Below are 11,037 nucleotides of genomic sequence, written 5' to 3'. Positions count from 1 at the left end.
GCAAGATTATTAATTGCTTGAGACTTGAAGTGAATGAATGTAGAGAGAGGAGAGTGAAGGATTTTATACCTTGCTCAATAGATAAATGGGTCTTGAGGTCAAATGGGCTTGCCATGTTGACTGGGCTCATGACTGACTTGACATGTATTTGGAAAGTTGAACCTTACTTTTGGATTTGTAATTGAATCATTTGTGGACCGGCCCAATTGGAGTAAATTGGACTCAAACAACTTGCCCCCCAGACCCGACTTGGAAGTTTGACGAGTTGGGTTTTGAATTGCAAAATGGAGGGAAGCAAATGATTAATTATCACTTAATTTATTGTGGTTATGGAGGCAATAACGACAATTTGGAGTTAATTGGGAATTTGGATGGTTTAGTGGGCGGTTAATCAGAGAAGAAGGTGGAGAGGTGGAGCATTGAAGTGGAGTTAGTGAGGGTGTTAGTGGCGCGACTCCCAAGATTCCCATTTCTAGAAGGTATTTAAGCCATTCGTCCCACATTCTTTCCTCATTTTCTTTTGCTAATTTCGAATTCCTTCTCGCTAATCACCGCTGTTAAACCCTTTTTCTTTTCTCACTCGTATTCAGCCATCCGAAGTTCAAAACTGAAATTTGTTGCTTCGAACTTATAAATCGGCAAATTCCGCGTCTGATCAAGGTAATTTCTTCAAAATTTTCTTCGGTTTTCTGGAGTTTTTTAGTGCCTCCCCTTCTTTTCGTTTTATCGCACCACCACTGTGAAAAATGGTCAGCGACCGTGGAAAGCGAAAGGTGGAGGCTGAGCCGAGCATTGAAGAGGAGGAGGAGGTTCCGCAGTTGATTACACGCCGGAACCGCCCTCTAGCAATGATGCCTCCCCTAAGCGACCAAAACCCTAGGGCTAGGACTGGTGCTGCCACCGCTTCTAACGGCACTTGCAATTAGTGCCGTCCCTTTAACTACTTTGCCGCCCCATGCTTCGGGACAAGCTAGCACCACTAGCCGAAGAGCGACTTCGGCGTCTAGGACTTTAACTCTAGAGGAAAAGGAGTGGCTGGACGAAAATGAAAACGGTGGCCTCATGTGTCTCCACCTTACAAATGGTGGATTAAAAACAGCGTCGAAACCTACTTCGCCGAGCAACTTGAGATTAGCTACGACATTATGGAGGAAGATGGGTATTGGTGCCAGATGCCCACTGCTGAAGACAGAATTCATCAACTCCGCCTGGTTATATTAGAGTTTATACTCAGCAACTGCAGTATGGGATTCGGTTCCCACTTAACCTCGGTGATGAACGGGTACAACATCTCGTTGTGCCAACTTACTCCCGTGAGCATCCGAAAGGTGATGACTTACCTCTGGGTGTGCTTGTTTTACGGATTCACACCGAGTGTTCATTGCTTTCGTTGAATGCACAAACTAGTCCCGAACACACAAGCCAACATATTTCTGGCCCCGGATGGTGGCAGATTGAGGATGAGAAGGGTTTCCGTGTTTGGCCAAATGACACCTCGGATAAGGATTGGAGGAGTCAATGGATCTGGGTAAAGGCACCCCAAGATGAAGACCATCCTAACTCCTTTGGTGCACCGAGGTATTTGAGAAAGCCCAACCCCAGCATGCCTAGCATCGGCCCTGATGAATTTTCAGAAGCAGATCATAAGTAGATGGCACTTTTTGGTCGGACCCTAGTGCGCGGGGCCACAGGCCGAATGAAGGATGTGCCCATTACTTGGCTACGCTGCTACCATTACATCTTCCAAGAGAAAAGATGTTCGCTGTTGTCGGCCTCAGCCGAAGATACCAAGGATGTAAGGAGCTCGGCTGGGTCCGAGGACTTTATTTTTATTCCTTTTGTTCTTCAATTCTTTATTTTCTTCGCCGAAACTAATTGTTGTTTTGTCTTTTCAGTGATGTACGAAGAGAAATCTAGCATCAATTACCAAGTGCTCGGAATCAAACAGGGGAGGAATCCGATTACCAACACCCCGAATGTCACTAACACAAAGCAACGACCTCTCAGCTTGCACGAAAAGAGGTTCAAGATAGTTAGTGCAGCTGAGTATCAACAGCAGAAGTCTTGGTACAAGAAGGTTGAGACCCATACTTCATTCATTCTGCTGAAGAGCAAGCCGCTGCAGCTCGCACTTCCTCTTCGGTTAGAACACCTAGGGTCGCCGAGGCTTCCAGTAGTGGTGTTGGGCCTTCTACTCCTGCTACTGAGCCAAGAGTAGAAGAAGGAGAGGAAGAAGAAGAAAAAGATAAACTTCTATCAAAGATTCCGGTGAGTCTTTGGACTTATTTTAATTTGATGTTGTCTTGTTTTGTTGTTTTCTTCTTCTGTTTTTTTTTTTTTTTTTTTTTTTTTTGCTTATATGGCACTTTGCCCCCTATTCCTTCTTCTGTAGTCCGACGAAGAAGAAGAGAACACAGGAGAGCCAGCTGAGGTTGCTAAAGAAATATCTTCGGACGAGGAGATGTTAGGTCCGAGGAACAGAGGAGTTGTTATAGGGACAGGGCAGTTTCAAGCTGCCCTAGTTCCTGCCAAGAAGCCTTGGCTAGAGGCAGAGAAAGCTGAAGACTCTACCCGAGCCCATTGAAGAGAAGGTTGAGGAATAGGTTCCTCCTTTTGAGCCGCTAGCTGAGACTTTGGAGGTTAAGTCCAAGGGTTCGACTCCATCTCTATCTACTCGGCATTTGGCCGAGCCTTTTGCTGAAGAGATTAAGTGAGAAGCTGATGCTCTGGATGACTTGATAGTCCAGACTGAGGATGAAGAGGTGCACATCCTGGGTGAGAAGCCCGAGGGCTTCGATGCTGAAACCCCAAAAGGTGCTGAGGCTAAGACAAAAGCAGAGACTGCGAAGGGATTTGATGTGCCTTCAACTTCGGTGGGGATTTGATGTGCCAATCTGCTAATATGAGGTTCGAGCCAGTCCCATTACTCCTTATCCCTAACAGCGCTAGGAACGCCCTTTGGTCGCATCGAGATGCAGTTGTCTCCTTCTTCGATGACATGTCTGGCCTGTCCGAGCTGGAGAAAGCAAAAACATGGTCAATCAAGGCTACTGTTGGGATAGCCGAGCCTAGGGTGAAGGTGCCTGATCCTCTTGTTGAGAATCAGAAAGCTGCAGATGCAAGTATAGCCCTTTGTACTTAAGTAATTTCGCTTAAGGTTTTTTTAACTCTTTCCCATCGCCTGATTGGCTTATAACTCTTTCAAGTCATCTAGAACCACACTCTTGTCGTGGAGATAAATGAGGAGCTAAAGTTTAGGCTGGACGAGGTCGAATGCCGAGCTAATCTTGCTGGGCTCCGTGCCACAGCTGCTAAAGAAGAGGCTTCCGCAGCCAAGAATATAATGCCTCCGAGACTGTCTTCAGGAATCTGGAGGATCATATATTCCCTGTCCTGGTGACAGGATCCAAGCTGCTGAAGAAGTATGGTGTTGAGGACATCCTTGGTCTCGAGTCCCAGATTCAGGGTATGCAGCAAAGGCATGAGGAAACTCGGCGGATGATGGCCGAGGATTTCAAGCAAAAAGTTGTTGCGTCCAAAGAGGAGTCTAGTAAAAGACAATCTGAGCTTCAGGATGAGATTCAGCGGCTTCGAAATGAGCTGAATGCTAAACAAGCAGAATACTCTAAGGCTCAGGACGAGCTTAAGAATGCTCGGGATTCGCTAAAGACTCAATGGGAGGAAGCTACCAAGACTCAGGCTGACCTTAAATCTGCGCAGAAACTGTTGGAAGTCAGGATCTACACCCAATAGCAGTATGACGAGGGCTTTGAGAATGGCTTCAAGGTAGCTCGGCGATTAGCTTTCCATGCTGATCCCAGCATCAATTGGGACTTGGCAAAAGCTTAGTCCTTGGACCGGCATGACGTTCATATGAACGAGGCTAATCCAGCTGAGGTTGCCTTCCTGACCCGTCAAGCCGAAGCTGAGGCTCGAGAAGAAGAGGAACCTACAAGGAAAGAGAGAGAAGCAGCTCATAAGAGAGATTTTGAGAAAGCTCTTGCTCAGCTTGCCTCCTCTTCAGCTGGAGCTGAGGCCTCTAAGAGTCCAAGTGCGGCTCCTCAGCCTGATCTTGTCGATGCTGAAGCATAGGAACTCGGGAAATCGTCTACATAATCTTGCGGATCAACTTGTTCTAAATTTTAAACTTTGTCGCATCTGTTTTTGCCTATGAATCTTTTTGCTTCAGCTTGCATCGATGTACAAACTCTATACTTGCTTTTGTTTTTGAGTAGTTGTACTTAGTCCGACAGCTGTAATTTTCCACTTGTGGGCGGCTGCCGATTTAGAATGTTTCTTTGTCCGTTTTAAACTTAACTTGGTGTAGCTCGGGGATCCGAGCATAACTATTTTTTTTTAAATGCATTGTCTCTTTTCTTTCCAATTGCCTCGCTCCTTTTACTCAGCTTTGTTGCATGCTTTTTCACGAATTTTGCAAAAATTTTCTAAGTGTTAAGCTTCGGCTTGGAATTACTTCGCTTTATCTTGCTGAAAAAAATAAGACCGGGTTGGGCGCTTCTTGCCACCCAGAAATCTGAAGTTGTAATCTTCGGATTTCTAAGGTGCTTGCTTGGAATTTCGAGTGCAGATGAAGCCTTGCCTTAGCAAAATTCCTAAGGTCTTAGCGATTTTTTTTTTTTTTTTAAGTTTCTGTTCTTTTTTTTTTTTTTTTTGAAGAATCTATGAGTTCATTGCTCAGAATTCTTAGACTCCAAGAGCAGTATTCACTAGATTCTTGAAATTTTATCTGAGGGAATGACTATCCGAGGCACAGGGCCATTGTTTTGGCAATGCAACAGATATAACTCCTCTGAAGCACCTTGCCAGTGTTTGGCTATGCTTCAAATTTGTCCACGGCCTCTTTGCCCCAAAGAACTGATTTTTCCAAAGTACCGTGCCCTTATATGGCTATATTTTGGCGGTGAAATCATTATTCCCTGTTGGGCAGGTTTGACGGCAATCCAAAGTACAGTGCCTCTGTTGGGCTATACTTTGGACAGTGTCGAAGGGAAACCTTTTTCAAAAAATATAAAAGACAGAAAATAGGAACTTGCAAAATTGGTAAGAATGGTGGCTCGTAGACCTTTCATTAAATCAAAAGATGCACTTACATAGATTGTTCTTCCCTGAAGGGCTTACACATGATATTTTTTCAGTACATCAGTATTCAAGTGGTTCTTCAGCTCGGTTCCATCCAACTAACGAAGTCGATAGGTCCTAGGCTGAAGTTCATCATAGATTTCATAGGGTCCCTCCCAAGTGGCTGAGAGTTTCCCATGAATGCGGCTTTTTTATACAGCTGTAGTATTCCGAAGAATCAGATCCCCAATTTTGAGTGGTCTTGCATTAACCCTTCGATTGTAGAACTTGCTGATTCTTTGCTTATATGCGGCCATTCTATTACGAGCCGAATCTCGGACCTCATCCAAGAAATCGAGGGATTCTTTCTTGAGTTGTTCATTTTCTTCGGCTAAGAAGTGGTGCACCCGCAGACTTTCTGTGCCGAGAATTTGCTTATTTGCAGCTTTGGCTTGACCATTACTCTGAGGATGGCATACTACTAAATAAGCCAACTTGATGCCGAATTGATCACTGTACTGCCTTGGCGGCAAATTGTTAAATTGCCTCCCTTGATCGAAGACAAATACCTTCGGAATTCCGAAGCGAGTGATGATATTTCTCCCGGAAGCTTATAAGCTAGGATGGGGTTCATTCAGCTCGGTTCATGTGCGACGCAACAAACTTCAGGTGCTTCGTCCACACTTCTTTCTCGTCGCACTTCCACATAGACAAATCAATTCAGCTCGGTTAGAGTTGAACTTGCAAGTTTGGAAAGTGCATCAGCTTGTGCGTTCTAACCCCTTGGGATCAGCTCGACTTCAAAAGTTCTCAGTTTCACAATTAATGTCTTAATCTTTGCGAGGTAAGCAATCATTGAGGGCTCTTTAGCCTCATATTCGCCTCGGATCTGATTTGCGACGAGCTGAGAGTCTGTCTTCAAACAGACATGTTCGGCTTCCAGGGATATGCACAACTCTAGGTCAGCGATCGCTGCTTCATATTCTTCTTTGTTGTTTGAAGCTCGGAATTAAAATTTTAGTGCATATTCGAAGGACTTGCCTTCAGGCGAGGTAAGTACTACCCCCGCCCCCGAACCATTTACGGTGGAGGATCCATCCGTAAAAACGGTCCAGATTTTCTTTACTTCATCTAGCGTTTCCTGGTAGGAGCACTTGGCCAGAAAATCTGCTAGAGCTTGTGCCTTGATGGTTGTCCTCGGCTGATAGCTTATGCTGAACTTAGTGAGCTCAAAGGCCCACTTTTCCAGCCTGTCTGACTTTTCAACTTTGCCGAGGACCTTTTCTATTAGTTGATTAGTTAAGACCACTATCTGATGACAATCGAAATAGGGCCTCATCTTCCGAGTGGCTACCACTACTGCACATGCAACTTTTTCGATTATGGGGTAGTGAGTCTCAGCATCCGTTATAGTGTGGCTGACGAAATAGATCGTCTTTTGGACCTTGCCTTCCTCCTTCAGCAGGACCGCACTTATAGTGGCTAGGCTAACTACCACGTAAAAGTACAAGGTTTCTCCTTCGACTGGACGTGCCAGCGTTGGGAGTTGAGCCAGATGCTCGCGGAGCGTCTTGAAGGCTTCTTTCTGCTCATCTTCCCAAACGAGCTCCTTTGTTTTTGGGAGTTTCAACGCTTTGAAGAAGGGCAGCCCCTTGTCCAAAGCTCTGAAGATGAACCTGGACAAGGCGGCCATTCTCCCAGTGAGGCGCTGAACATCCCTCTTTGTTTTTGGCTCGGGAAGATCGAGCGTCGCTTGAACTTTAGCGGGATTGGCATCAATCCCCCTTTTGCTGACCATGAAGCCTAGGAACTTGCCTGACTTCACGCCGAAGACACACTTCTTCGGATTCAGCTTCATTTGATGCTTTCTTAAGGTGGCGAAGGTTTCGGCCAAGTCCGCGACATGATCTTTGTTTTCTTTTCTTTTGACGATAGAATCGTCAACATAGACTACCATGTTGCGACCTTTCTGCTCGGCGAAGACTTGGTCAACCAGCCTTTGTTATGTTGCCCCGGCATTTTTCAATCCGAAGGGCATCATTTTATAGTTGTACACCCCGGCATTTGTAACGAATGTCGTTTTTGCTTGGTCATCGGGGTGCATGAAGATCTGATGATACCCCGAGAATGCGTCCATGAAACTAAGCAGGGCGTGGCCACTTGTCGAGTCGACTAGCTGATCGATCCTCGGCAAGGGATAGAAGTCCTTCAGACAAGCCCTATTTAAGTCCGTGAAGTCAACGCATATTCTCCAGGTGTCATTTGCCTTATGAACCATCACCACATAGGCCAGCCATTCCGCATACTAGCAGGGATCGATGAAGCGTGCATCCAAAAGTTTTTTGACTTCGACTGCGATGTCTCGGTTCTTATTAGCGGAGTAATTCTGTTTCTTTTGCTTAACAGGTCGACAAGTGGGGTCGACGTTCAACTTGTGGGTGATGAGGTTCGGATTGATCTCAGGCATGTCTGCTGCTGAGAAAGCGAACACATCTCTGTTGTCCCGAAAGAGTTGGATAAGTTCAACACGGATATTGGGGTGAAGTCCGAGCCCGATGCTGACACACTTTTCAGGGTCTCCTTTAGTCAACTCGATTGACTCAGTTTGCTAGTCAAGATCCATTGCCTTGGAACTAGACTCTTCGTAATCAGGCCTGCTGTTGATATCAGCAGGCATCCCAGACCTCGGCTGGGCTTCCAAATCTTTCGGTTCGGATGAGGAACCAACCTTTCCTCCCCCCTTTTTCTTTTCTTGGGCAGGGGTAACCTGAGCCGCAGTACTTAAGCCTTTCTGCTTCTTTGTGCTTCGGTCCTTTTCTTTTTCTCTTTCCTCCTCATCTTGGTCGTCGCGGCGAATTTTGGATGGCTTGAGGTAATTGCATCTGCAGGCTTCTTTCTGGTTGCCTTGAATTCTTTCGGAGTGGCCCTCATCTGAAACATATATCATCATTTGATGATAGGTGGAGTCCACTCCTTGAATCTCGTGAATTATGGGTCTCCCCATGATCACATTGTACACAAATGGAACATCCACGACCAGAAACCATGCGACTTGTCCTTTTTCCTAGGGAAATCCAATTGCTGCCGAGAGTCTTGCTCGGCCTTTTTCTCCTCGCGTCGATCCGCGAGGTATTTTTTCATATAACCCTTTCGGACCATATCCTCGATCTGATCTCTCAGTTGGATAGTCCTCGGTGTGGTGTCCTGGAGACTCGTGGAACTCACACCATCGGTTCTTATTTTTTTGCCGATGCCACGATGGCAGTGGCCTCAGCTTCTTCCACTTCTGTTCGTCCTTTGTTATGCTATAAATTTTAGCACGCGGAAGAGCGAGAGGAGTGTAAGATTCGTATTTCCCTACGAATGGGGTTTTTTCATTTTTCGGCTCAGTAGTCGAGGGTGGTTCTAAGGCTTTCGCCTTCCCTTTCCTTTGGCTCTAGCCTTCAGACGGTTGTCCTTTTGTCTTACCAGTCCCAGTGTGTGCTTGGGACTTGGTTTTGTTCCACTCTTCGGCTCGGATGTACTTATCCGAAGCTTCCAGAGCTTCCTCCAAGGTCTACGAGGTGTGCCTGACCATGAAGTCAAGGAACTTTCCAGCTTGTAGCCCATTTCGCAATGCGAAAACGGCTAGCCCTTGGTCTAGACTTGTAATTCTGGACAACTCATTGCTGAAGCGAGTCAGATAGACTCGGAGGCTTTCGTCCTCCCCTTGCTGCAGGCTCATCAGCTCTGTAGTTGTCTTCTCTTGGAGATTTTCCGTAGAAAACTTGCTCTTAAACTTGTTGGAAAGGTCTTTCCAACCGGTTATAGAGCCTTCCTTTGCTCCCTTGGTGATCCATGCTTGTGCAACACCCTTGAGAGTGGTCGGGAAATACTTGCACCAGGTCGCTTCGGACTTGGGTTCAGATATATGTGCCCCTCGTAGGAGGCGATGTGGTCCTTCGGGTCCAAAGTTCCATCATATGTTATGTGTGACGGTATTTTCACTGTCAGCACATGCTCTTCCAAAATCCAGCTTTAGAAGAGTTAATCGGTGAGTACCATCACGACTTTCCCCTTGTACCCAGTCGACGGGACCTCACTTCTCAGAGAGGTAGAAGTGGTTTTTGTCCTCGACTGGGACGGTGCGGGGTACGACGCAGTCCCTTCGGGGTAAGTGAGGCGACTGTGCATGCTCATCTCTCTTGAGCCGATACGTTCGTGAACGTTTCGGCGAGCAGGTTCCTGCCACGCAGAGGTGGTGTTACTACTTTTGAAGCTTCAGGTTTCGGATTCCTCGAAGAACTGGGGTTTCTCTTTCTTTCCCCCTTCAGTTCTCCAAGTATCCTCTTCCCATTTCTCTCTGAGCTCCCTGGAAAATGGAGCTCGCCCGCCATCCTCTTGGTCGGTCCTCCTTCTAAAGTTTCTCGGCTATTGAGGGGTGTTGGCATGGACTGAGTGGCTGGGAGGTGGTGGAAAATTGCCTGCTTGGGTCTTCATGAGGTCCATAAAGACCGCGAAGGCTTTCGCCACCTCCTCTAAAGTGGGACCCGTCTAAGGTGTGCGTTCTCTAGGTTGAGATCGTGAGTGTAAGCTAAAAGTGGGACTCTTAGCATTTGACTGGCTAGGCCGTCGAGAGCCTAACGGCTATGCAGTTTGATGAGATGGTGACCTCTCGGATGCGGCTTTCTCAGATGAGGCCGCCTCCGAAGAAGATGATGAAGAAGAAGCCTTCTTCGAGGAAGAAGGGTTAGCCTTCTTCGCGCTTTTCCCGCTCTTAGTCATGTTACTAAGATGGTTGATTTTTGGTTGTTTTTCGAATGTCTTCCCCACAGACGGCGCCAAAGTGTTTCGGGTGAAAACAATAGGTCCTTCGTTTGGACCTTTCTTGTGGGCTGAAGACTGGACTCGGCCCAAGTGATAACTGGGACAAGGGTTTCCTACATAGCAAACACACGTAAACTGGCATCGAGGGTTATGCCGAGGAAAGCACCTCCGATGCCGAAGTCAGTACAGTGTTTTTAAAGAGAGAAACTTATGCAAGAGTATTAATTGCTTGAGGCTTGAAGTGAATGAATGTAGAGAGAGGAGAGTGAAGGCTTTTATACCTTGTTCAATAGATAAATGGGCCTTGAGGTCAAAGGGTTTGCCATGTTGACTAGGCTCATGACTTGACATGTATTTGGAGAGTTGAACATTGCTTAGGGCTTTGTAATTGAATTATTTGTGGACCAGCCCAATTGGAGTAAATTGGACCAAAACAAGTTTAACTTTATTTTATTATGGTGGAAATGAAACTCTTCATTTTATTACTTAAACTTGCAAGTTACGGAATGCATAATGACTTTTTTTTTTTTTAAAGGAATGAATAAGGATTTTAACATTATATAATATATTTATTTTAATTTTTATATTAAAAAGGGAATAAAAAAAAAGGAAAGATTAAGAGATGTGACATGTGATATATGAGTGATTCGGGATGATATGTGCCATAAGAATGATTTATGGTTTGTGTTTTTAGATACTAAGTATAGATGAGAGAGTTTGAAAAGAAAGGTAATTATAAGAAAAAGATAGACAAAGTAAGAGAGATTCCAAGTATGTAAGTTGATGTTAGAAAATGGTAAAAAATGTAGATGTGCTAAAAACATTAATTGTATAAACCAAACAAAATTAAGAATTGTAAGAAAAAACATTGTAAATGGATGTAGCACTATGATATAGTAAAAACAACCAACAATATTAAATATAAACAAAAATTAAATTAAATTTTCTTACAACCGTTGTCCAGAACATTACTTTAGAATGGATCTAGTATAAATATGTGGATATGGGATCAAATACAACAAGGGAACTCTTTAGGAGTGAGAATTTCATTACCCTTCCCCTACTACTTCTAAAGAGCCTTGCACGTTGAATCGAATCGGGTTGACCTTGTTAAGGTTTCAACTCAATAGTGCCTTCTTACCTTAAATGAAA

This window comes from Chenopodium quinoa, unplaced genomic scaffold (genome assembly GCF_001683475.1).
Source record: "Chenopodium quinoa cultivar QQ74 unplaced genomic scaffold, ASM168347v1, whole genome shotgun sequence".
Lineage (NCBI taxonomy): Eukaryota > Viridiplantae > Streptophyta > Magnoliopsida > Caryophyllales > Amaranthaceae > Chenopodium > Chenopodium quinoa.
The sequence above is the reverse complement of the archived record's forward strand: the minus strand, read 5'-3'. Positions refer to the sequence as shown.